The 27,412-nt window shown below is 40.6% G+C and overlaps 1 protein-coding gene and 1 pseudogene across 30 annotated transcripts in view; one reads left to right on the top strand and one right to left on the bottom strand.

Moving 5' to 3' along the window:
- Positions 1 to 27,412, top strand: part of LOC137222075 (uncharacterized) — a 147,546-nt gene that overhangs the window by 80,947 nt on the left and 39,187 nt on the right. For 16 of the 30 annotated variants that reach the window (XR_010942259.1, XR_010942265.1, XR_010942263.1 and 13 more), the window contains 2 exons: positions 6,613 to 6,756; positions 7,528 to 8,933. The exons of 10 other annotated variants lie outside the window; for them this stretch is intronic. The gene's annotated coding sequence lies outside the window, so the exon portion shown is untranslated. Of the gene's footprint in view, positions 1 to 6,612; positions 6,757 to 7,527; positions 8,934 to 16,262; positions 16,402 to 16,836; positions 16,970 to 18,973; positions 21,205 to 27,412 lie in introns of those variants that run through there. 4 more of the 30 variants (XR_010942276.1, XR_010942277.1, XR_010942290.1 and 1 more) reach the window with 3 other exon arrangements.
- Positions 1 to 27,412, bottom strand: part of LOC137222074 (UDP-N-acetylglucosamine--peptide N-acetylglucosaminyltransferase 110 kDa subunit pseudogene) — a 225,515-nt pseudogene that overhangs the window by 179,256 nt on the left and 18,847 nt on the right.

The raw sequence follows: 27,412 nt of genomic DNA, 5'->3' as shown, positions 1-27,412 counted from the left end.
CAGATACACAAGCACACACTCACACTTAAAGATACACCGAGATCTAGATCCACAGTCTCCAAAGCACAACGTTCTCCCACTCACACTAAGGCCACACAGACAGAGATACAAACAGGCGGTCCAGGGGGATGCTCGCAGCCCTACCTAGACATGCACAGATCAAGGACGCCCGGTGCCCCACAGGCACAGATACACGTAGACACACACAACCCCAGACACAGTCTTGTGGGCAAGCCTAGACCAACCGCCACACACACTGAGACAAAGGCCCAGATACATACAGAGACAAAGACAGGCACAGACACACAGCCGGCAGCACGCACACAAGCACAGGCGTGCACACCCGGACACAGACAAAGACAAATAAATGCCCAGAGGTTTTGCTGTGGACAAAATGTGAGGCGCACACACACATCTGGGCCTCCTGCTCGACCTCTCTACCTGGGGACGTGGTGATCTGGCACCCGTGGCCCCAGGGAGAACTCTGAGGAACCTTCTGCTCGGTCAGAGCCCCCCACCCTGGGCCCAGGGCCAGCCCCCACCTCTGGCTCCCGGCCCGTGGCCGAGGCCATGCAGCCACACCGTCAGCAGTGCCCTGACATCCTACCTTACCCTCCGCGTTGTGCACACTCACGGTCACACCGTCTCCTGCACGTGCTCACGACACCCTCCACGCCCGCACACTTACGGTTTCTCCCTCACACCCCCCTCGGGTGTCCCCTCCTTGTTGTCTTTCTCAATCACTGTCCCCACCCCCTCGCCCCGCAGACATGCACAACCTCCGGCACAGCCTTCGTGGCCCACACCCTCGCCTTCTCACGCAGACCCCCATGCACAAATAGAACGCACGGGCTCTCCGCCACAGACCCACAAGCCACGTACACGCGCTTCTTCACATACTTCCTCAGCACCGCTCTCACAGACTGATTCACAAATGCAGCACACTCCCCCGCATACATCCCCACCGCCTTCTCACATGCGCGTGTGCGTGCACACACACACACATACTTTCAGAGCCTCTCTCACACCATCACTTTCCTTCCTCTGTCTCTCACAAACACTCCCTCTGCCAAGAGCGTGGCTCTGCTGCAGAGCAGCCCCTGAAGTACTTGTCACTGTACTCCACCACGTCCTTGGCCTTCCTGGCCTCAGTCTCTTCCCTTCCACCTCCAGCCCTGCATACTGTGGCCTTGTATTCTTTTGCCATTTCTCCGTTTAGTCAACAAGAATATAGAGAGTATTCATTTATTCATTCAACAAATGTTGACTGAGCACTGATTATGGGTTAAGCATTGGGGATACTATGATGACACAGGTCCTTCCCTCGTAGAGCTCTCAATTTTGTGTCCAGTTCGTTTGCTGCTTGTCTCATCTGACTAGAATGGAAGGTAACCCTTGATCTTGGATGTTGAGAGATGTGTAGGAGTTCACAGGAGGAAAAGTAGGGGAAGGGTGTTCTAGGCAGAGGGCAAAGCATGTGCAGAGCCTACAAGTAAATCAAGGTACAGTAGGCTGGAAACTGAGGTGATGCTCAGAGACTAGAGGAGAAGCTGCAAAGAGGGAAGAAGCCAGATGTCACAGAGTTTAGATGCCATGCTCAGGGGTTTAGATTTTGTCTAGTGGGCCACAAGGAGTCATGGGAAGTCTTTAGTGACAGGACAGGATGAGGAAATGATGGTGGTCTGACCTAGAAGAGGTGAGTGGGAAGGAAAGGAGACTCATTTAGGCACAAGAACCAGTGGGGTTCCAGTTCCAGAGCTGTGACCTCAGGAAAGTCACACAACCTCTGTGACCTGGGTCCATCACATGAGGATGGGAGACAGTACCAGAGCCGGGCTTATGGTATATGCTCGGTAAACAATAGGCATTATTGTCAGTTATCGGTAGGACACGGCAGGGCATCAGATGAGGAGGAGATTTTACTGAGCACCTACTGAGTGCTGGGTCCTGCGCCAGGTGCTGGGGCCCAGAGGGGAGGTGGTCTGCGGCTTCAGGAAGCTCACACACCGTAACCACAGCTCACGTGGACAACAGAGTGCGGGGTGTGCGGGTGGAGGCAAGGTTAGAGGAGCATGAGGGCTCTGGGTGGCTCACGAAGGAGCTGGCATTGAGCCGGACCCTAAAGAGGCTGGTTGAACTTGGGCAGGCAGAGGTGGGAGAAGGAGCTTCGGGGAGAAGGAGCCCTCTGAACGACAGCCTGAGGGCAAGGGGTCTAATCTGGCTGTTGTGTGGGACACAGGAAGCGGGCGGGTGTCGTGGGATGGGATTATGGAAGCGAGACCTTGGTGGCCAGGTTAAGGGGGGGGGGTCAGCACGGGGTGAGCTGCACTCTAGAAATCCCATGTTTTGGTGGTAACATGGAATGTGTCCATTAGAGACTCTGCTCCAGGCTCCGCCAGTAAGCCGTTGCCCTCTTCGACCTCAGTTTCCCCATCTGTGTGATGAGTTCAGTCTTGTTTAGGAGGGAGTTCTGGTATCATGTCCTGGGGCTGGCCTAGCCTACTTCGTTGGGCATCTTCTGGCCTGGGATTCTGGGTCTCAGCAGTGCTTCCTTCCTGAGCACCCTCAGCCAAAGAAAGGAGCAAAATGAGGGGTTCCCCAGAGGCAGGTTTTGGGCGCTGCAAATGAGGGACCAGGAGCTCCACATGGAGGGGAGGGGTCTTTGCCTGGATCTGACTCCAAGCCCCAGAGGGAAACCAGAAGAGAATGTCAAGGTCCCTCTTCCCTCTCGCCCTGACCCGTGTGGTGGCAGATGTGGGCCATGTGCCCAGTCCCTGGTCCAGGGGGTATCAGGACTATTCTGCCCACTGACAGAGGAGCAGGGCTTGGGTTCAAGAATGTGGCCCAGGGCTTAGAGTCCCCTGGGGTTAAGGAGCCAGGAGGCCAATCTTAGGGTGGCAGAGCCAAGTAAACGCCCATGGGTAACAGGGTTCATTTATATTTGGTGTTGCCAGGAGTTGTGGTCTAAGGCAAGTCCTGGTGACACACAAAAAAATAAAAAAAAATAAGAAAAAAAATGCTGATTTTATAAAGACTGCTTTCTTCCATAGTTGACAAACTTATGATGGTACCGATGGTTGGATACTACTCTTAGAGATGAAAAAGGTCTTAAGGAATCTTCCATATTCCATTCACCAATCTATGTTCTTGTTCAAAGCAAAATTAATTCCTTTCAAAATTAACGTATTAGCTTAATAATTTTTAATCTTAAAATAATCTGTGAGAATGGGAATTTTGGGTAGGAAAAAGTGACAGAAGATGGGACAAAGAGAATTCATAGAAAGACAAAACAGAATTTTTTAAATGGTGGGTACAAACTTCTGTTTCAACTATATCAGTTTACCTTAGGAAAACATACTAGAAAGGCCAGATAAATCATAAGCAACATTTGACTGTGAGCGTTAGAAAGCTACTGAGGTAGCCATGACCTAGAAAAGTAAAATAGAGAAAGAAACTCACTGAAGTGAGAACAATATTCTGCACATGCGTTTCTAGCCCAGTCATTTAGAAACTACTGATGAAGAGCAAAAGTCTGAGAAACCAAACGTGGCTCCTAAGAGGTAGAAAAGCCAGTAGAACGTAGGACAATGTCATAGGACTAAGGAAACCAGAGTTGGAAGTGAGAAATAACAAGGCAGCTAGAATTTTAAGGACCAAAATCACAGAGAGAGTAAAGATTCAGAGAACGGAGCTGCATTCAGCAACAGTGTTCCCTTGCAGTATTTTCCATGTATAAAAGGTAGACAAGACAAGATGCTAAGAAGTCAAACAAAAGCTAACTGAAGTCAAAGCAAAGACTTAGTTGGCTCATAATGCTGAAGAGACAAAATGGGGTTCAGAACCTATGAAAGATTTGTGGCCCAATGGAAAACTAATGATATGAATTAGGACATTGGAAGTCTCTACATGTGTGTGTGTGTGTGTGTGTGTCTGTGTGTCTGTGTGTTAGGAAGGTTGATGCAACATCTACACTGAACCTTATAAAGAAGAAAAATGAGTATGAAGTTGGTCCAGGTGACTGAGGTGATCTTCCCCTCTGCTCCCTACCTAAGAATAGGAAATTCTCTCCTCAAGAAATACAGTTGACCCTGGAACAATGTAGGAGTTAGAGACGCTGACTCCCTGTGCAGTCAAAAATCCACATATAACTTTATGGTCGGCCCTTCTTATCTGTGGTTCTGAATCTGAGGATTCAACCAACCACAGATCATGTAGTACTGTATTACTTATTGAAAAAAAAATCCATGTATAAGTGGATTTGTGCAGTTCAAACCCAGGTTATCCAAAGGGCAACTGTAATGTCATTCAGATTCTCTACAACTTGTCATATCCCAAGTCTGGTATTCACTGAAGAACCACCAAGACTACCAAGAAAAGGAGAATTAGAATAAAAATCAAAACAGAATCAGAATCATAGATGACCTAAACATTAAAGATCTTACATATTTTGGTAAATATTATCAAGTTCAAGAAAATAGATGACAAGGTGAAGAATTTAACTTGACAACTAGAAACTATAAACTGATTGAAGTTGAACTGATAGAATTAAAAATTATACGAAATTTAAAACTCGGTAGTGGATTGGACACAGGTAAAGAGAGGTAAGTGAACTGGAAGATAGAGTAGTAACAATATTAAGACTAAAGTACGGGAAACGAAAAGAATAAAAAGTACACATAAGTGCATTTGAGACATATGGGCCACAGTAAACATTTTTATCATATGTGTAAACTGGAGTCCAAAGAAAAAAGGAGACAGAGATTGGGATGAAAACAATATTTCAGAAATATTAACAGCTGAGAGTTCTCTAAAACTAAAAGGAATATATGGAGCCATAAATTCAATAAGCACTAAAAAAATGCAACAAGAACAAATACAAAGAAAACCACACCTAAGATCACCACAGTACAATTCATGAACAGCAAAGAAAAACATGACATCTTAAAAGCAGCCCGACGAAAAAGAGATTACTTTCAAAGGAACAATAGGATTAAGATTACAGTTTACTTCTCAGCGAAACTGAATGGATACTAGAAAATAATGGAATAACATTTTTAAGAGCTAAAGAAAAGAACTGCCCATTGGGAATTCTAGAGGCAGAGAAATTGTTGTTTGGAAGGAAAGATGCAATAAGGAAATTTGCAGACAAACAAAATTTAGAAAATATTTTCTCATCAGAACTGACTGAATTAAATTATAAAGGGAGACCTGCAGGCAGAAGGAAGATTATCACAGATGAAAATAAGGACTTTATAAAGAATTATGTAAAACAGAAAGGATAAGTAAGTGGATAAACCTAAATAAAATCTAACAACACAAAAGGGTAATAAAATATATCAAAAATTAGAATGCATTAAAACAAATGGAAGAGGAAAAAGTAGTAAAAGAAATTTAAGATCTCAGCATTGCTTGAGAAGCAGTAAAAGAGCTAATAAGTCATGGTACATGTGTAACTGCTACTTATGTAAAAGTAACAAGCTAATACAAGGGAAAATGGAATTTGAAGAAATCTCAAAGGAAGAAAGAAGAGCAAAAGGAACATAAGAAGGTGGGACAAAGAGTAAACAAGGAGTAAACGGTCTGTAAGAAAATACATTAACTGTAAATACTCAAATTAAAGGACAAGGATTATTGAAACAAACAAACAACCTAATTCTATGCCACCTACAAGAGACAAGAGTCAGATTGAAAATGAAAGGATTCAACAATTATAGCATAACAACAATAAGCAAAATTGAAGAAGATTTTTTAATGTTAACATAGATTTGAAAGCAAAAAGTATCACTGGCGATAAGGCAGGATAATAAAACCCATTGTTACTTTACGAGGAATATATAAATCTAAACTTCAATGCAATATATGAAGGGAAATTCCAAAAATCTAAGTAGAAATAGAAAAATCTGAATTACCTAGATCAGTAATATAGAACCACAACAATAAATCAGCAGATTATAGAAGATCTGAATACCATCATTAAAAACTTTGGCCTAAATTTACATAAAACACTGTACCAACAATGATGGAATATATATATCACGCAGAAATTTTTAGGTGCACGTGGCACATTTATAAAATTGACTATATTCTGGTTATAAAACAAGACTCCGAATAAGCAAGAAATTTAAAACTATATAACCAATATTTTACCAAATAGTTGGATATTAAAGACATACTTCTGATCATTATGTAGGTCAAAGATAAAGTCGCAATGGGAATTAGAATTTTATTAATTGAATGATAATGAAAATATGCCATAACAAAACCTGTGGGTTGCAAATAAAACTGTGGTCACAGAGAAGTTTATGTATTCCAATTATACTCTCCAAATGTAAAACGGAAAGGAATAAAGCAACTAGAAGATAACCTATCACCCTGAGGTAGGCAGCTCCTGAACTGTACCTGGTGGAGAAGGCAGGGCAGAACTTCAGGAGGCCAGCTGAGAGCACGGTGAACACCATGTCAGGAGCAGTCTCCAAGAAAGAGAATGTACAAAGGGATGACTAAAATATATTTAAGAGCTAGCACCCTGACCCCTCTTAAGGATGACTTACGTTGCTGGGGAAAAAATAAGAAGTGCTCGCTGTAGAAGGTGAATAGCTTTATAATTCCCAGGAGAATCTTGGTACCAGGACCACACAAGAAAGAACTTGGAGTCCCCGTGGCTAATCCAGCAGAGAGAAAAGGAGAAACAGAGATGCGAGAGAAAATAAAGGGAACTCTTGGTGCAATTTGGTGCTGCTGCAGGCCCAAGTCCAGGTATGTGCTCTCTATCTCCGCATCTTAAATAAAAGCCACCATGTTCCTCAGTCTTTCAGGTACTTAGAATTTCTCTTTAGAACCTGAAAATGGGGTCAGGTTTGCTGTCTGCATCGCTACAGTACAAAATAGAGGCAGGATGTTTGAAATAGTTCTCCATCTGGCAGAGGAGGCCTTGAAGCTGTGAGCCACTCGCTGCAAACCAGCAGGACATGAAGGATTCTTGAGCAGATCTGAAGCTACTGGGAGGCCTTTGAGGAGTTAAATCCCATAGTAAATACTGTACCTTCAATGGCCCCTTCTCCCTCTCAGTCCAGCCTTCCTCCACTCCCGTGGGGGCCCAAAGGGGTTAAATGAGCACTCTTTGACTTGTACTTGGTGGTCCCAGAACTTGACTTGGGCTTGGAGACTTCCATGAAAAGTCTGCCTTCCATCTACTGGCTTGGGTTTCTTGGTCTCTCTGCTCCAGGCTAATCCCTTCAACCTGCTTTTTCCATTTCTGCCAATAATCCCCCTCTCCAGACCTTCCTAATGCTCTTCTGGGGCAGGGGGGAGACTTACTGAGGGCAATGTTTATTTCTAGAGGGAGAGGTGACCACATGACTTCACACTGGTCGTCCCCTTGATTATTCAGTTTCTGTCTAGATTAGTCATGGGTGTTTGTGCACCCCAGCCTCACCCCCAGGAGGCTTTAGAACACTGTCCTTATCTCAGCACTGAGCCTCTCTCTAGCCTCCTTCCCTCTCTCTCCTTACCCATCTTTACCCACAGACTCGCAGGCTTTCTGGACCTCTGAGGAAGATAAGCACTTCACTAGAACCTCTGCTACAGAACCAAACATATTGAAATGACTCTTTACGAAGATACTGAAACAACAGAAAAAGAATACATGACGATTGTTTCTCCTGAGGGTTCAGTTACCTAGGGGGCCTTTAGCAAACTTTGACTGATAAATCTAACCTTTCCTTCCTTGGCAATAGTTGATCACACTGTGAGGAAAACAAGTTAGAGAATGGAAAAATAATATTTGGATTTCAACGAAATAATAAAGATGCAGGGACTATCTTTGACTTTTGCAAGGTGAGAAGACAGTTTACATTTTGATTATTTGAGGGCAGGAATCCCTTTTAAAACAGGGCCAGTCTGCATGGTGCATTTAAAAATCAACCTTTTCAAATATAGCCATAACCCCCACAAGATTTCTTGATTTCTCTGGGGTCAGATAAACCATCACATCTCACAGTGGTGCCCTGTACATGAAAGTGATAAACATAACCTGGAAGCACGGCAGTGGCTAAAACTATGGAGCTGGTAGCCATTCGCTGAAATGATTTTTTGCTTTTAATTCATTGCATAAAATGCTAATGTCCAAATTCAGGCAGGTAGATCTTACCAACCATCAAGAGCTTCAACCCTGCTAACAGCTAAGTATGCACTTTTAAACCCTACTTTGACTGCTCCAGAAACTTACTGGGTTTCCTTAATGCCTCTCTTACTATTTCCTTTGTGTCGTTTTCTTTTTCTTTAAAAACATAGCTGTGTGATCTTGGGGAAGTTATATTAATTCCTTGAGACTTGGTTGCCTTCTCTGTGAATATCTGGGTATAATTTTATTATTGCTCAATAGAATTTTTGGTGATAATGAAAATATTCTATTATCTGTACCATGCAATGCAGTATTCAATAGCTACATAGAGCTAATAAACATCTTTGGAATATGGCAAATGCAACTGAGGAACTGATTTTTTTCTTATTTTTAAATTTGTTTAAATATAAATAATGCCATGTGGCTAGCATCTGTTGACATTACAGATCTACATAATATTTTAAGGACACTCTCCACTCAAAAACTCTACCATTTATTAACTCAACCTAAATATTTTTGCCCTCTGACAAACAAAAAATAATTTATGCTTCCCTTGAAATTATCTGCCAAGACCTTTATCAGTTTGGGGACATTATATTCTTAAAATTGACTTTGCTTTATGAAACTTTAATAATGCTGGAGTTTCCTGCCCTTGGTACCACCTTTGTGATGATGGGAAATATTGTGGATGATCAAGGACCATTTCAAGAGATCATGGAGAGAAACCTCCTTCTGGATTTAATTTCATTATGAGGATGTCAAAATGCTACATTACTTAAAATAAAACCCATACCGTTTTTATGCTAAGTTATATTCTACATGTAACTGGAAAAATGTTAAAAAGATTTTTAAAGAACTGCGCATCTATTTTTGAAGCTGATTTGCCTGTTGAAGGCATGTTAGCACTTTATCCATCTCAGTACTATTTCACTTAGTAAACAAATGCAGTTGCCATAATTGCTGCATATGTGTCTGTGTTCCCTTCTAGGCTATATGTTTTTGAAGTTAGAAACTATATTTATATCACAGCGCCTATGTATAGCACAATATGCATTGCTAATTCAGATTGTGTTTTAAGATATGAGACAAAATATAAGACTTTTATTATAGTCATAAACATCTAGCAAACCAAGCAGAAAATAAAAGCTAATTTTCAGTTGGTTGGCCGAGAACAAAAAAGCGAAGAATACCTAGTGCAAAATCATATCTCTAATAACTACTGTTGGATTTAGAGCACACACATGCTAAAAAATATCTTCTTATCAAAGATTTGAGGTTGGACCGGAAAAATTTATATCAGAAGTGAAAATAATCTTGTGGTCTGACCAGCGTGGATCACACAAAGTAAGTGTATACTATGTATAAAGTAGATAGACTACGAGGTCCTACTGTATAGCACAGGCAACTATATTCAATACCCTGTAATAACCTATAATGGAAAAGGATCTGAAAAAGAAATACATATATCTGAATCACTTGGCTGTACACCTGAAACACAACATTGTCAATCAACTATACTTCAAGTAAAGCAAAACAAAAAACTAAGTGTAAAGGGAAGTATAGTTTTATAAATTCACCTCTGATATCCAATGGACCAACTGAAAGATAACAGAAACTACAACTTTCTAGGAGACAGGACATGGCCAGCAAACCAGGCCGTTACCCTCGGTAACGGTCATACCTGCCAAAAAATATACAGACTAGCCTGCATTCATGAATACATAGGAATTCTTCATTTATCTGGCATTGTTAGGCAATGAAGTATTGTATGTTAGGAAAAGTTTTTTTAAAATGACAAATTTAAGAGGAGTTATTTTAACCTTCACTCGGTAATTTTCTTCTAAAATTAAGAAATGTATCCACTGGTGTATCTAATGTTTCCGTGATAACTCGGGGTCATCAGTTCAATCAACGTTTGCATGAATAATGCAAATGGAAACAAGGCAGGCATGCTTACTGAAACTGAAAATGACATGGCACTGGCTGGAGTAACTGATGAGAGAGCAAAAAAAAAACAAAAATGAAAACAAACCGTGATCAAGAAACAATCAGTCAAGTTCTGACTTTCTGTACTTAGTTTCAAAAAGAGATACCACAAATCCCAGCGAGAGACTCCAGCATCATTAGCTGTCTTTCTCCTTTGTTTCCACCTTCCTTTCCTTTTCCTTCTACCCTAGATTGTTCCAGGAAGTGTTTATAGCTCCTTGCAAGACAAATTCTAATACTTGCTTTCTCTCACACAAACTTCACAATATGTCCATGTGATAAATAGTGTGGAGGTAAAAGAGAATTCATCACAGGGACATCGCCTATGAAAATAAAATTAGAAACTAGCTTCTAAACATGCAGCGAGAAGGGCGTGGTGTCAGGCACTAATTTCCTTGCGAATTCCTCTCCATTTCTAATAGACGTTCTTCTTTATCAAGATCCCTTTTTATTGGTGTCCTATTCCAGACTGCTCCACTCCGCCCATCCTCATCCTGTAAAATACATTCACACTCTTTTGTGACCCTACTTATTTTCCCATTAAATAATCAATTATAGAACTGTCAGAATTAATTACAGAGTGAAATTAAAATACTGGAGTCACTTGGAGGGTTTAAGCAGCTCCACCAGAAAATACTGGGCATGGATTTAAAAGAGGCTGCGTGGGACTTGCTCTTGTCCAAGTTCTTTCTCAAGAAGTATCTGAAATAAGCCTAAATTCAGAGTTAATCAGACTGGCCTGCTTTCTCAGGTGGACTGGAATTCATTGCTCTTTCCCCTCAACTCCCTGATGTCAGTGGCACTTTCCGGAGAGGAGGTGGACTTCTCTGCCTACTGCAGAAGCTCAGTTCCCCCAGGAACCACTCCCTGTCTGAATCCCACACTGGAGGCCAGATGCCAGCCTTCCCAGAACTTTCGTGGTCTCCTTTCAGTTTCCGACCTGCTCAGATTGAGTCCCTCTAGACTCTTTCTCAGCTGGAAACCTGATCTTCAACCCCTTTCCCTGACCTCGATGGTTACCTGCCTACTTTAGGCCTCAGGTGCTTTAGCTATAAAATGATATATTTGTCCTTAATTCTAAAGTCTTCTTTCTAAGGCTCTACAATGTGGTGGCTCCTTGAAAATGTTTCTCTTTGCTGGTTTTAATTTTGTAGAGAATTAAAACCCCAGCCACTCTAAAAGTAAGTTACATTGGATAAGGAAAGTGTGCTTTTGTAGTTAGATTAACAGGAATGGAAGATGACTTAGTATGTTTTAAGATACTCATGATCCGTTCTCGTCAGAGTCGGGGGAAGAAGGGGAAGAGAGTTAATAAAATACCAAACGATTGTGACAAATTAAGTTCACCAAGATGTAGCTGATTAGTTACTACTTGAATAAGCCACACAAATCCAATTCAAGTTGTCCTTTATTTTTCTAAGAAGGATCCCAGTGAACTGAGTCCCATGTTCAGTAACTCCACGTTCAATGGCTTAGTCTTTAAAAACTGTTATCTTGCTGGAAGAAGAAATATTGCCCATCAGTCCTAATTGATGTCTACCTATCATGCACATTTGGAATAAATCTATTACTTTGACTGATCTCAGTGTAATACATTCCAAAGGGGCAACGAGCACACGAAAATTTATGAAGTCTCCATCTTCTACACTGAAGTGTGCAATAAATTACGTATTATTTGGCCGTGAAATTCACAAGCCATAGAAACCACGCCATTAGCAATGTATACAGCGGTAAACAGCAGGTAATGAGAATGATATAAAACAAAATAGACTGTGTATGTTGGCACTGCTGCCAATAAAGCAATTATTAAATGCATTCATATGCATCTACGCTAGGTAAGCTCTTTGAGGGCGATTGCTATGAATTCTACATACCTGTCAGGATACTATATATAGCCCACTTTCTATGGCCTTTATTCAAAGACGCTGAGAAAGGGTTACTCTGGGTAAATTCAGACCTTTTCTCAATATAGAATTTGGTCAACATGCATTCTGAACAGCAAAATTTCACAGTATTTTCCTACACTAATTGCCACCTCAGCAAATGCAGGATTAAGTATAATGGATTATAAGAAGTTAGAAAGGAAAGATGGAAGACAAGAAGGAAGGTAGAAAAAAGGTGGGTATGGAGTACTTCAACATTTACGTAAAGAGTGGACCTAAAACTAACCTGAGGTTTCCCTGAGCTATTAGCATATGCTATGGAAACTCAAATGAAAAAATATAAAAGCCAGCAAGGGAAACTCAAAGATTCTTTGTTTTTTCACTTTACTGCATACACACGTCCACCTTAAACAATCTATATGCTTATATCCAATAAGAGAGCATTGTTTTGCAAGGCTATTTGGCTTCTATCAGCATGTAAAGGTCGGACAACTCAACTTTAGCAGAGTTAGCCTTCAGGTGAATAATTGCTTCTTTCAGGTTGCGAGCAGTTGAATTTTCCAGAAATGTTTCCCAAAATATGAAAACTAAAAGAAGGGTCCTAGGACAGCGTCCTTTAGAAGTTTTATAGTATCAAGGCTTTTGGAGGAAGAGAATCCTTGTCGATTATCAACACAGTGATTCCAAGCAGGTCAATTTTTCCTGAGAATATTATATAACAGAACCCACTTCACCTCCATTATACTGACAATGATCTTCCTTACTTCAACCTTGTGCTTCTTAGTAAAGTTGAAAATACTGAGCCAAGAACAGTGACAATGCCAGAGACTCAGATGTACCTATAGGTGCCTTCAGACAACATCAGCCACCCAGGCTAAAGTCCTGGTTTAAAACATCCCAACATGAATGAATCTCAAAAACCATATGCTGAGCAAGTGAAGCCAGATCAGAAGGGCACCTACTGTATTATTCAACTTACATGAAATTCTAAACTGGGCAAAAGTCATCTCTAAAGATAAAAAGCAGATCCGTGGTGGCCTTGGGGTGGGAGATGGGGATACTTTTGCAAAAGCCTAGGAGGAAACTTTCTAGGGTTTTAGGATTGTTATCTATCTTTATGGGAGTGCTAGTTATACAAATGTATACATTAATTAAAAGTCACTGAACCGTTGACTAAAAATGTCTGCATTTTATTGTATGTAAATGATACCTTAATAAGGTTGATTACAAAATGAACCAAAAATGAAACAAAGCAGAAGAGAAACCTCTCAAGACCTCAAAGGAAATACACTGTTTTCTTCCAGGGTACCAGATTGGAAATGAGGCATTGGTCTGTTCTACCCTCAGATTATCCCTAGGATTATCTAGTCTATTTTAAAGCACTAGAGTCCCCTATAAGGAAAACTCACCCCATGTTTAATTACTTTGATTTCTTCTGTGCCTGTTCTCCCAACACAGTGAAGCCATTCACAGAAGAAAAACCACCTTTTTCCAACTTTGCATCATCACATATTCCTTCCAAAGCTATTATGTATGGAATGAAATTTGGCTGCACTTCGTAAAAATCTAGCTTTTTGAGGCTTACAAATCTTAACAGTTAACCTATTGTCTCCACTGGAATTTGCAAAAAAAATTATTTTGAAAAGGAATCGTTGAGACTTGACAGTTTTGTTTTTTGTGATTTTCTCTTCCCTTAAGAGAGAAGTGAGTAGGTATGAGAAACACATACATAAAGAAAAATAAATTATCTTGCTGCCTTTGCATGGTTATAATTTATAGGAGGCCCTTATCAACAATAATCTATTATCAGAATCAATAAAATATAATCTCCATGAAGGCCAGGCCAGGATATTTGTCTCTTTTTCAGCAGATTGCAATACAAACCACATTCATGGATATGCTTCTTGATGATCTTTGTAATACTGTAACAGTTGACCATTTCCTCATGCCTCTTCCCCTTAACTTCAACCTGGTTTTTCACTAATGTCCTCACATTTCCTTCTCTAACACTTGGTTGTGGGCCTCTTTTCCAACTCCAACTCGCATTTCACTCTGGAACCAAAGGAAGACTCACACCTTCCTGCTTTTTAGTGATACCTCAAGGTCATTACCATATTGTGATCACCCTGAAGAATAGCCAGACAATTGTTATTTCAGAGCCATCTGACAGTTTGTAGCTCTAAAAATTAACTAAGGACCGCATTTGTCAAAAATATCCTAGTTTAAGATTTTGGTAATACAGCAACAGTAATTCCAAAGTCATTATGCTACAGTTGCAGATTAAATAGACTAGAAAAAGGAAGCTTGCCAGATGGTGGTTTACATTACCTACAGACTGTCTCGGTTCAAGGTTAACTTCCCTGGGAGAAAACCCATAAACCCAGAATCATCAAAAATAACCTGCACGTGCAGAGGGGAGACAGCTTTGCTTGTCAAATTTTACATTCTTTCTGATATCTGGGCCCTGGTGATTTATCTCCCATGGAATGGAATAAGGAGGGGAACAAGTAGGGACAGTCCCTTCGAGCAGCGGCCGCATGCCTGGCATGTCCTTACCTGCTTTCAAGGCTGACTGCTTCCCACACATATGTTGCCTTTTTTAAGCCTCAAGCCCTCGATCCTTTGCTGAAATACAATAATTTCATTTCTATGGTTTTCAATACCAAAAACTCAACCTCCAGGAGGGCTAGAGTCTAATTTGTACTCCAAACCAAGTAGCAGTGCAGTTCGCTACTACCGAGGCTGAATCCATAAAGACTTCAAGACCACGTCCAGAAGACAAGTTATTATATATAATACCGTAGAAGGTCTGAAACATAATTATCATATACATAGCTGGTCCTTCAGAGCTTTTTACCTATAACATGTTTCTTTGATGAAAGTTATTTAATGTACTGGAAATAACTGTGACTTACTGATCAAATATTTGAATACTTATACTTATCTGGGATTTCATTTCTGCTGAAAGAAAAAGGAAGAACAGGACTCACTAAAAAAAAAAAAAAAAAAAACTTTAGAAATGAAAGTAAAAATCTTATCACACACTATGACTTTTGGAAACAGCATAGAGGGGCAGTCAACGGTAAAACACTGGTGAAATAGGTCAACACTCTAGGCCAAAAATCCATTATTATTATCATCAGTGACAGTACCACAACTGTGCCCTTCAGAATTAATAATCACTCCTAAGGATCTTCATTTGGCACCAGATGATGCGTTTAAGAGAAACGCTCTGGGAGGTTTTGAATCAGACTTGGTTTTTTGTTAGCCAAGTTACAGGAGAATTTTTAAAGTGGGGGGACGGGAAGAAGGAAACGGACCAGGAAAAGAATTTAAGCCATCATCTATAAACCAACAAAGCACTGATAGTTCCAAACATTATGTCAGACACTGAAATGACTGATATAGACTCAAGTGGTTTATAAAACCTATAAAAAGACTACACCAGCAAAACCCCCATTTATCTGTAGAGTTCAGAAACTAAAACAAGGAATATTTTAGCTTAAAACCTTATCTCAAGAGAATCATATACACTTCACATGAATAAAAATACTTGAAACCAAACATTTTTAAAAGCTCCAATACCCAAAATATAAAGAAAAATATTAATCCAGAAGACTCAATCAATCCATGATAATCACAAAACGGCTGGGCAATCTCTATCTCCCTTCCACACTAACCATCCATCCCATGGAAGACCAAGGGAGATCAGACCTTCCAGACTTACCTTCCAGACCTTCCAGACACCTGGCTGCTGCAAAATTCTATGGAGACTCCTTGTGGAACAGCAGTTTCCCATCTCTTGTGTCTCTTCCTATCGTGATCATGCAGGAAGCAAGTCTGGCTGTGCTATTTCTTATCATTGTCTGTCACCCATCTGCAACATGGTATTGTACAGATAAGGAAAAAGTAGTTCCCTTTCCCCCAGAAGGTTGAGGCTCAGGTACAGGGGTAATTCTCCTGTGCACACAGTCCTTATTTAGGCCGACTCAGTGACTTCAACAGGCTTAATCATGTGATCAGGTTTGTTGCCAGCTGCGTAATGCTCCCACATCTGTAGATAGAGCCGCTCTAGGTCCATTGCGTATTGTTTGGTGTTGAACAGAGGACTAGATGTTCTCTGCTTCCAGACTTTGCCACGAAGTTTCTTCAGGTATTCTAGATCAGTTCCCAGTTTCACAGCTATGTCTTCATATTCTTGTCTATTTTGATCAATAAGCTCACGATAGCCTAAACAAGTGAGCTGGGAAGCTGCAACTCGGGAAGCAAGAGTCTCTCCTGGCATAGTCACCATGGGTGTCCCTGACCAAAGGACATCCATCCCTGTGGTGTGTCCATTACAGAGTGGAGTGTCCAAGCAGACATCAGCCAGCTGGCCTCTCCGAACATGTTCCTCTTTAGGAGCAACAGGTGAAAAAATGATACGGTTCTGGGGAAGGCCCATATTTTGTGCATACTGTTGAATATTAGGTTCTCCTACTGCTGGAAAACGCAACAGCCACAGTACACTATTGGGAACACGCTTCAGAATATTTGCCCACATCTGCAAAGTAGATGGGTCAATTTTATATAACTGATTAAAGTTACAGTACACAATGGCATCTTCCGGTAACCCGTACTGAGAACGTGTGGTTACAATAATGGTACGGGGAACCTCCTCTCCAGTGGCAGCCTTAATGTTGATCTGGGTAGTTGCCAGTCCATTGCTAAGACTGAATCCATTAATTGTTATCTGAATTTGTCCTCTGTTAATCATTTCAATAACTGCCTCTGCAATAGTATTCATAGGAATGACAGGCATATTAAGAGCTGTATTACTGCTGTTTGCACTGTCTCCTCCATCAGGACATTTCGTCTTGACAATCTGCACATCTGGGAGACTATCAAGAAATGCTTTGAGGTCGATGCCATTCAGCACAATCCGATTGTCATAAATGTGCCCATTGGACTGAAAATCGATGACTGCTTTCTTCTTCAGGTGAGGGAACATATTAGCATGATCACCAATAAAGAAAGTATGGGGCATATAAGCCAGTTTCTCAGAATACTGCTCAGCAACTTCAGCAGGTGAAGTTTCCTGATCAGTGATGATATAATCCATGAAAAGCACGCCACTGGTCCCAGGGTAGCCCAGCCACATTGCCTGAATAGGAGCTGGCCTGAGAGCAAAGAGTTCATTTCGAGCACCCCTGGTATAACCATTCATATTTACAAGGATGTGTATACCATCTTGATGGATGCGATCAGCTGCTTTCCCATTGCATGGAATCTGAGAAAGATCAATGAAATGATGGGCTTCTGCCATCACCTTCGCTCGGAAGTTTGTGCCATCATGTGGGCTCAGGGCATAACAGAATACCTCAAATTTATCAGGATTGTGCATGCCTGGAATAGACTGCATAAGATGAGAAGTAGGATGATTCCCAAAGTCAGAACTCACGTATCCTACACGCAGTCGACCATCACTGAGCTTCAAGTCTTTTGGATGTTCGTACGGTGGTTTGTGAAGGACACTGATCTCATCCAAGCAGAGGTTCCCATGGCTCTCAGCAATAGCCTTCCTGAAGCCATGAGAAAGAGGATAGAGCATACTATGATGAGGCTGCACAGAAGGCAACCTATTCTTCTCCAGCTGGTCAGCCACAATGCTGACCAACTTCTTCATTCGCTCATCATAGTCTGTCCAATCACAGACAATCTACAGGCAATGAGCCAAATCACAATAAGCGTCAGGAAAATCAGGTTCAAGCTTCAGAGCAGTGCGATAAGAAGCAATTGCTTCTGGAATATTCCCTGAATACTTGTGAATGGAAGCCAGATTGCTGTGGGCATCCGCAAGTGCAGGGTTAATCTGAATGGCACGAATATAACACTGCAAGGCTCCCTGAACATCCTGCATCTCCTTTAGAGTGTTTCCCATGTTACAGTAGGCATCAGCAAAGGTAGGACTGATTCGAACAGCCTCCTTATAATGCATCAGAGCTTCCTGCAGTTTTCCCTGCTGCTGCAATACACTTGCTAAATTTGAATGGGCAACAGCAAACTCTGGGAAGACTTCTAATGCTTTACAATACAAGCGAACTGCCTCTTCAATGTTTCCCTGGTCTCCTTTGATATTGGCTAGGTTATTCAGAGAGTCTGCATGGGTGGGACACAGCCGCAGAGCTGTATTATAACAATCTTCTGCTTCGGCAACACTGCCCTTCTCTTCCAGAGCGTTGGCTAGGTTGCAGTAAGCATCAGGGAAATGTGGTTGCAACTCAATAGCTCGCCTGTAGGTGTCTATTGCCAGATCTATCAGGCCTTGCTCATAGTATACACAAGCCAGGTTGGCATGTACCACTGCATGATTTGGGCTCAAGCTTAGGGCACAAAGGTAAGCTGCCACAGCTCTGTCAAAAATCCGTGCCTCTTGCAAGACATTTCCTAAATTGATATAAGCATCCAGAAAACTGGGGTCAAGGGTGACAGCCTTTTCAAAGTGATGAATTGCAAGCCAAATCTCCCCTTGTGCATTGAAAACACAGCCACGATTACTCCAAGCTACTGCAAAGTTCGGTTGCTTCTCCATTGCTTTCAAATAACATGCCTTGGCTCCTTCCAAGCGACCCAGGGCTTTGAGCAGGTTCCCCAGGTCACTGCGAACACAGTACAAATCAGGATTGCACTGAAGAGCAGAGACGTAAGCTTGTACTGCCCCTTCCATGTCGCCTGCTGCTACCAAAGCGGCTGCCAGGTTAATATAACCATCGATGAAATCTGGCTTGAGATGCAATGCATGCCGGTAATGCTCAATTGCTTCCTGCAACTGTCCTCTTTCCTTGTACACATTCCCCGAATTCGAATAGGCTTCTGCCAGAAGAGGGTTCTGTTTAATTGCCAGAGTACTAAAGTGGGCAGATCTGTCCAGCCTTCGACACTGGAAGTGTAGAGATGAAAGTAATAAAAGTACTCCAGTATTGTCTGGCTCTTGTCTCCACAGCTGCATGCAGTGTCTCTCAGCTGCCTCAAAATCTCCTGCGTGATATTCTCGATGTGCCAACTCAGCTAACCCTTGGAAGGAAAGCATACGTTTCGTTGGTTCTGTGCTGTCGGCCACGTTGCCCACAGAAGACGCCATCTGGAGCTTCTGGAGAGAGTGAGAAAAGGGGGTAATTGAGTCCCGCTGCCGCCACTACTGGCAAGAATGTTTCTAGAGGTAGCAAATACGAGGGCAGCAGCCATACCACTGCTTTGGCAGGCTTAAGCGGCGGCGACAGTTACAGGCACCGAACCTTAGGAACTCTGCTTGGTCGTCTAACTCTCACGCTCTTGAAATCTTAATTCTTAACCCTGCCCTCTTCCACCATTTTTCTCCTAATCAGGGAATAAAAATTACCTATACACTTGCCTTAGAAGAAATCAAAAGTCAGTAGTCCAAACACTTTTCAAAATTTTGTTTTCTGCCCAGTCGGAAAGGAAATACATGATTGACTTTACTTCATCATTCTTATAGTCAATGTGGAAAACATTAGGGCCGTGAATTTCAATACAGTAAGATCAGAAAATTTTAAATTGGCCTTCCCAAACCACTAATAAGTAATCGATGTTGTATATAATGCTAAAATCTTAGAGACTGAGTTTGATATTTTAAAAGTTCTGAAAGGATTAGCTAATTTCTCTTCTCATGCCTCAAACCAGAGTATTACTTTTTTAAAAATAAATTTATTTATTTTTATTTATTTTTATTTTGGCTGCATTGGGTCTTCAATGCTGCGTGTAGACTTTCTCCAGTTGCGGCGAGCGGGGGCTACTGTTTGTTGCGGTGCCTGGGCTTCTCATCACAGAAGCTTCTATTGTTGTTCCACAACTCTATGGGTTCCTTTTTAGGTCCTATGAAGAACCCTAGAAATTAATTCATGGAATTATAGGTTTTTGCAAAATTGTCAAAAGTGAGATATTTTCACTTCCATCAGGTAAGACCAGCGTCTCTTTCTTTGCCAATTTTCCTTCTATCATATTCCACTATGTTGGATCATATTGGAATGGCCACAGTCTTTTTTGATATCTGGCTAAGGAGATTTTCTTTTGTTCTGTGGTACGCGGACCTCTCACTGTTGTGACCTCTCCCGTTGTGGAGCACAGGCTCTGGACGCACAGGCTCAGCGGCCATGGCTCACGGGCCTAGTCGCTCCGCGGCATGTGGGATCTTCCCGGACCGGGGCACGAACCCGTGTCCCCTGCATCGGCAGGTGGACTCTCAACCACTGCGCCACCAGGGAAGCCCTAAGGAGATGTTTTAAGTGAGGCTATTATGTGATTTTCAGACATCACCATATGTAATTGACTATATACTATCCCATTACAGGAATAACTTCCAGTACTCATACTGACTACTCTACTGACTTAACTAGCACAAGACACAGAAGCATAAGGACAAAAACCACCTTACAATATAGCCATGTCTTGCACTTCACAGCTCTCAAAGCATGTGCGTTTGAAGAAGAAAAAAACAACTGAAAAGTACAAAACCAGAAGCTATTCTGTGGAAAATTATTTCAATCATCAGGCATGTGAAAGATAAGTCAAAGATTCAGTTCTCATCAATGCTTAGTCAAAACGGAAATTTTCTTCTGTCAAGAATATACTCCAGGGGCTTCCCTGATGGCGCCGTCGTTAAGAAGCCACCTGCCAATGCAGGGGACAAGGGTTCGAGCTCTGGTCTGGGGAGATCCCACATGCCACGGAGCAACTAAGCCGGTGTGCCACAACTACGGAACCTGCGCTCTAGAGCCCGTGAGCCACGACTACTGAGCCTGCGAGCCACAACTACTGAAGCCTCCGTGCCTAGCGCCCGTGCTCTGCAACAAGAGAAGCCACCGCAATGAGAAGCCTGTGCACCGCAACGAAGAGTAGCCCCCACTCCGTGCAACTAGAGAAAGCCTGCCTGCGCACAGCAACGAAGACCCAACACAGCCAAAAATAAATAAATAAATAAATGAATATACTCCATGAACAATGTGTGTAATGGAATGGTGTGAATGAGTATTTTATCAGAATCCCTGTAATGCACAAACCTATAGCAGTACTGAAATCAGTAATGCATTTATAATAGTAAATATTTATGAGGAAGTAATCCTTAGAGGTTTTCTCAAAAGTTAACAATGAAAATTAATGTGACGTTATCAGTAATAAATTGTGAAGCTGAAATAAACTTTTCTAAACTATTAATAACTAGAAGCAAATTCTAATCAACCATGTTACAAGAAATCTATGTCTATAAACTACAAAGTTTATTTCTTAAAATTTTATTTCAAAAATACATAAACTGTCGTATGAGGAGGCAGTTAAAGAATATATAGCTAAAAGAGTGGGGGAAAAGTTTTATAGAGACACATCTGGCAGTAGTTCATTTTTAAATGTCATTTTTCTAGATTTTGTGACACCTATAGTATTGATATTTGAAAGCATTTAAAAAATTGTAATTTGAAGATTTGCTACTTCCAGGTAGAATAAAATATTTTGAAGCAAAACAACGTTTCCACTGAGAAAAACAACAAAAAGCCAAATAAAATAGCCAGCATTCAATCAAAAACTTCTAGACAAACCAAGAGATAGAATCATATGGCTAAAATTCTAAGAAAAGAACAGATAATACAAAAATATTTATATAAGCTATTGTGTATCTTTATCAGGAAAAGTCTTTATCAAGAAAAGACTTTAAAATCATCAGAATTAATATTATATTTTATTTGTATATTATATTTATATATAGATATTTATATATTTATATAAAGAACTTAAAGATAAAGCCCTAGTTAAGGCAGTGACAATAGCAGTAGCAGTGGGAGTGAAAAGAAATGGTTATATTCAAGCATATTTTGTCAGGAAAAGTCCAAGATCAAATGTCTGACTGCATACATGGGATGGATAGACGGAGTTGGAAAAATCAAAGTTAACTATAGAGGTTCTAGTGAAGATGGGGTTGCCGTCACCCAACCCAAGGGGCTGCGATCATCCCCAAGGTTTAGGAGACTCAAAGGGAAGGTCATGGTCAGAGGCAAAGTTAATTGGTGGGAAAATAAGACTCCCAGTCTCTCCATCTCCTTATACCAGTTTTTTTTTTAACATCTTTATTGGAGTATAATTGCTTTACAATGGTGTGTTAGTTTCTGCTTTATAACAAAGTAAGTCAGTTATACATATGTCCCCATACCTCCTCCCTCTTGCATCTCCCTCCTTCCCACCCTCCCTATCCCACCCCTCTAGGTGGTCACAAAGCACCGAGCGCATCTCCCTGTGCTATGCGGCTGCTTCCCACTAGCTATCTATTCCTTATACCAGTTTTGTTTTTCTGCTCATATACGTAGCAGCATTTCATTCAAGGGGAAAGTCATTGATCTGACTGGTCAAATTATACAACATAGTTCAAGGCACATTTACAGTGGTTAGTTCCTCCACAATTTAGAAAGTCACATTCACAAGTTCCCTCTTCCTACGCTGCGGAACACATTGGCCATTCCTCCAAAGTTTCCACTCCACAGAGTGGACCAGAGATGACGTGAGCCCAGAACTGAGAGCTTGGCATGAGATGGTGTCAGCCCCACGTAGAGCTCTGGCATAAGTTATAACCCAACCCAGCTCTACAGAGAGCTCTGCATAGAATCCTGGGAGTAAACTCAGCCATAATAATGGGATTCTGTTTTTCATTTGCTTTTCTTCCTTGCTTAACTTTCCCTGGCCACTCTGACAAATAAACTTTCAGGCATTCCTGGGCCACTCACTAACTTTATTCCATTTAATCTCATCCAGATTCCCAAGAAAATTACTAACTATAAGGAGGGAAATTTGGAACATGGTGATTTTTAGATGCCTGAAATATACAAGTCATTGAATCCAGTTAACTAGCAAATTATCTGGATCTCAAATATGCCAGTAGAATAGCAGACTAAGCTCAATTTAATGTACTCTTACTGGAGACAGATGTAAATTCTGGGTCAATTTTGAAAAAGTTAAAAGCACATAGCTGAGATTAAAAGAAAGAAAGGAACACCTGCATGTTTCAGAAAGTAACAGAGAAATTAAATCCAGAGAAAGAAGAGCGGACTGATGTCTGTGGGTTCCGTTCCTTAGTATAGGCCTTATGTAAATAGGTGCTGGAGCTAGAAATCTAACATTACCTTGAGGCCAGGAATTTAGACTCAGGATGGAACAATATTGAGAAGTTGGTACAGATATCCCACAGAAATTTCATGAGGAACTGCTTAGTCCATTAAGAGGGCCAAGGGCGGTGGTGAGGAAGATTGATATCTCTTGAAAACCTTCAGGTACAGAAAACATCAACACCTCTGAAAAGTAGGCCTGTCCTTCCCAGCGTTGTGATGGCCAGGTTGTCACTAACCTGTAAGGCCCTGTATGAATCAGAAACTGCAAGGAGAGTAATTCAAAGAAAAACAGATGCAGGATGGGTGTGGCAATAAATCCTAGGACCCTATCAGAAACAAAATTAAAACCACTCTAAAGGGAAATTTTAACAAACCAGAGCAGATATATCCTAACCAGAATAGAATAATAATTCTCAGGAAGTTACTTTAGTTATTTAAGTAATATTCAATGCATTTCCATGGCCAGGCCCTTTTGAAGAATTCTAAAACATATACAAACAATTCGTTTACATCTTATATATCCCACCATCCAGAGCAAAATTCACTTAAGTACTGTACTGGTGGAAATTGGGCAGCACTATGGAGACAATAAAAAGGTGTTTACCATCAAAAAATGTCAAGGTAAGAAAGATAATGTCTAATTTTTAATTATCCTGTGGTTTATTGAAATCTTTTGGAAACCCAAAATAGAGAAAACCTAGGAGGCAATGAAGACTTAAATCTTTAGAGATTTATCAACTCATCTATAAAAGCTTTATTAATCTCTTCTTTTAATAACATGCCTGAGAGGTATAAATGTGTCCAGTGATAGGGTTGAAGAAGCCTGAGAGAATTCCAATTGTTTACTATTCTTGGTCAGCTATTAAGACCTTTCAGGAGCATCTTGATTTTCATGGCATCATCCAACAAAAAGCAGGATATTTTACAGAAAGTCCTGGTCCACTTTTTGGCTTGCTTTTGTGTTTATGTTTTTGGTTTTCTCACATTGGGCGGTACATTAGGCTACCTATTGCATACTCCCTCATTCATGCATGCATTTATTCAAACAATATTTACTGAGTTGAGATATTTAATTAACACCCAATAAATGATGTTTAGATGAATGAATGCGCTTTTTATCAAAGTAAGTGTAAGTACTGAGAAAAATTACAGAATGTATGATCCCAGCCCCACAAAAGTGTATAATTGTGTTGAGGATATAACATATGCTGGTGAAATAACTAATATATCATATTGGACAGTCTCTAAGTTCAAACATGAGTTTTTATACATAATCAGAGCCTAAGGAGGACAAAGAAGGGACAGTTCATTATGGGTTGAATCTATCAATAAATGTACATTTCAGATGAGATTTGAGATTGACCTTAAAGAAAGAAGAGGACTTAGATATATGAACAGAGAACAAAAAAGGCATGATGATAGCATGTGCATAGATAGTGGGGCCCATATTTATGTTCTTCATTAAAGACAGTCAGAGATAACCCAAATATAACTGTTTCCATGGGTCCATTCTCAGTATCCAAACAAAACGGCAAATCCTATCTTAGTAAAACTAATGAAAAACACAGTCTTTAACAAAGACATTGTGAAGGAAAGGGGGAGAGGAAGGCTTGCATCCCACAGCACACAACAAAACTTATTTAATTATTTGTTTCATTTTCTCCCTCTGAAAATTTCCTCTCCCTCTCTCTGTACGTCTCTCTTCTCCCACATCTGGCCACACTCTACCAGCCACCTTTCCAGATCTTTCCAGAACTCTCCATCCTAGTTTCACTATGCCACAAGTTAAACATCTCACAGGTCTCCAGGATGCATCCTCATCACTTATTCCACAAAGACAAACAAAGGACACTTCTCAGGATCACGTTTCTTGGAAGGAAGAAGTCACGAGGAGTGATCATAAATAATATAAGGTGGAGAGCAGTGACTTAAAATACCATTTTTCCTCTTAGAATGTGAATACAGGGAACTTTGGGAAACTAGAAAATCTAGAAAGGATTCCTTGATAATTATTTATTTTCAATGAATAAAATAAAATGTAATAATACGGCTAAACTCTGACAGATTAACTTTTTCAAAAGTTGCTTTCACACACCTTCACTATTGGGATGTTTGATAAACACATCTTTCTTCTTTCTTTGCAGATACTGGCACCAAACTTTCAAACAATAAGAACCTTCCCATAAGTCCCTTTCCAGGCAAGATTAAGGTATAACAATCCAAACAGATTTTTGAAGAAGATAACTGCTTGAAAGCACAGGAAAAGAGCTGGGTTGCTCTTTTTCAACGGTCACATAATGAGTAATGTGGGAATTGGTTTACAAAGTCTCTCTCCATGAGGGGCTAAGGTTAAGATTAGAACTTCTGAGGCCAGAAGAGCAAAATAACTACAACAACACACATATTTTCAAGAGCCGCCCTTTGGATGTGAGGGATTGATTTTTCCCACTCTTTTTTCAGCAGCCCACCTGGTGTCTTTAGTAAATGACATAAGAGAATACAGTGTGGCCAAGAAGGCTTAGATTTCCTTAGCCCCAAGTCAGATATTCTCAAGTGACTGTCCACTCAAATTAAAAAGAGAGATTTACAAGAGGAAACTGGATACAACTGAGTGTACTTTTATTTCAGCCCTTTACCTGAATGTTTTGTTTTGTTTTCAGTTCTCCACTGAGGTTGCCTACATTAATATATTTTTAAGAACATTTCCTTACGTTGAAGTATTCATTCAGTATATTCATTTACTATAATTGAGAAAAGCCAAATGACTTAGGCAAATTCATTTCTATATTGCCACAGCAGTGTATTGTGAACTAAATGACACCTGGCAGTTGTTTACTCAGATACTAACTCAGTTAGAAGGCAGAACAAGGATACCTACCCATTCAGGGAAGGAAAGATCACTTAGCCTCTGTAGCTGTCTTAGGTCTCTTATCATCACAGTAACAAATTGAAGACTAAAAACCATACGATCATCTCAATAGATGCAGAAAAAGCTTCTGAAAAAATTCAATATCCCTTCATGGTAAAAACTCTCCAGAAAGTGGGCACAGAGGGAACATACCTCAACATAATAAAGGCCATATATGACAAGCCCATAGCTAACATACTCAATGGTGAAAAGCTGAAAGCATTTCCCGTAAGATCAGGAACAAGACAAGGATGCCCACTCTCACCACTTTTATTGAACAGAGTTTTGGAAATCCTAGCCACAGCAATCAGACAAGAAAAAATAAATAAATAAAAGGACTCCAAAATGGAAAGGAAAAAGTAAAACTGTCACTGTTGGCAGATGGCATGATACATAGAAAATCTGAAAGACACCATCAAAAAACTATTCGAGCTCAAACATGAACTTGGTAAATTTGCAGGATACACTAGATTTCTATATATAAATTTTGTATTTCTATACACTCACAGTGAACTATCAGAAAGAGAAATTAAGGAAACAATCCCATTTACAATCACATAAAAAAGAATAAAATACATAAGAATAAACCTGCCTAAGGAGGTAAAAGACCTGTACCCAGGAAACTATATGACACGCATAAAAGAAATGAAAGATGACACAAACAGCTGGAAAGATATACCATGGTCATGGATTGGAAGAATTAATATTGTTAAAATGACCATCATACCCAAGGACATCTACGGATTCAATGCAGTCTGTATCAACATATTAAGGGCATTTTCCACAGACCTAGAACAAATAATTTTAAAGTTTGTATGGAAACACAAAAGATCCTGAATAGCTAAAACAGTCTTGAGAAAGAAGAATACAAATTGAGGAATCATGCTCCCTGGCTTCAGACTGTGCTACAAACCTACAGTAATCAAAACAGTATGGTACCGGCACAAAAACATCCATCACTGGAACAGAATAGAGAGCCCAGAAAGAAACCCATGCACTTATGTCAATGAATCTATGACAAAGGAGGCAAGAATATGCAATGGAGAAAAGTCTGGGCTTCCTTAGGGATGGTTTCATCAATTAATTTGTTTTCTTAAATGGACCATACTTTTCCATGTCTTTGTATACCTTGTGAGTTTTTTGGTTGAACATTTGGCTTTCAAATATTATAATGTGGTGTCTATGGAAATCAGATTCTCCCACTTTCCTAGGGTTTTCTTGGCTTGGATTGTTGAAGGCTGTAGTAGTCTGTTTGTTTGGGGACCTTTCCAAACTAGTTTTGCAATGAGTGTACTCCTTATCGTATGTAGGCACTGAAGTCTCTGTTCCTTTAGTTCATGTTTAGCTAATGTTTTGACAGAGATGTCCT

This window comes from Pseudorca crassidens, chromosome 3, assembly GCF_039906515.1.
Source record: "Pseudorca crassidens isolate mPseCra1 chromosome 3, mPseCra1.hap1, whole genome shotgun sequence".
NCBI lineage: Eukaryota > Metazoa > Chordata > Mammalia > Artiodactyla > Delphinidae > Pseudorca > Pseudorca crassidens.
This window is presented reverse-complemented; position numbering and strand designations above follow the sequence as displayed.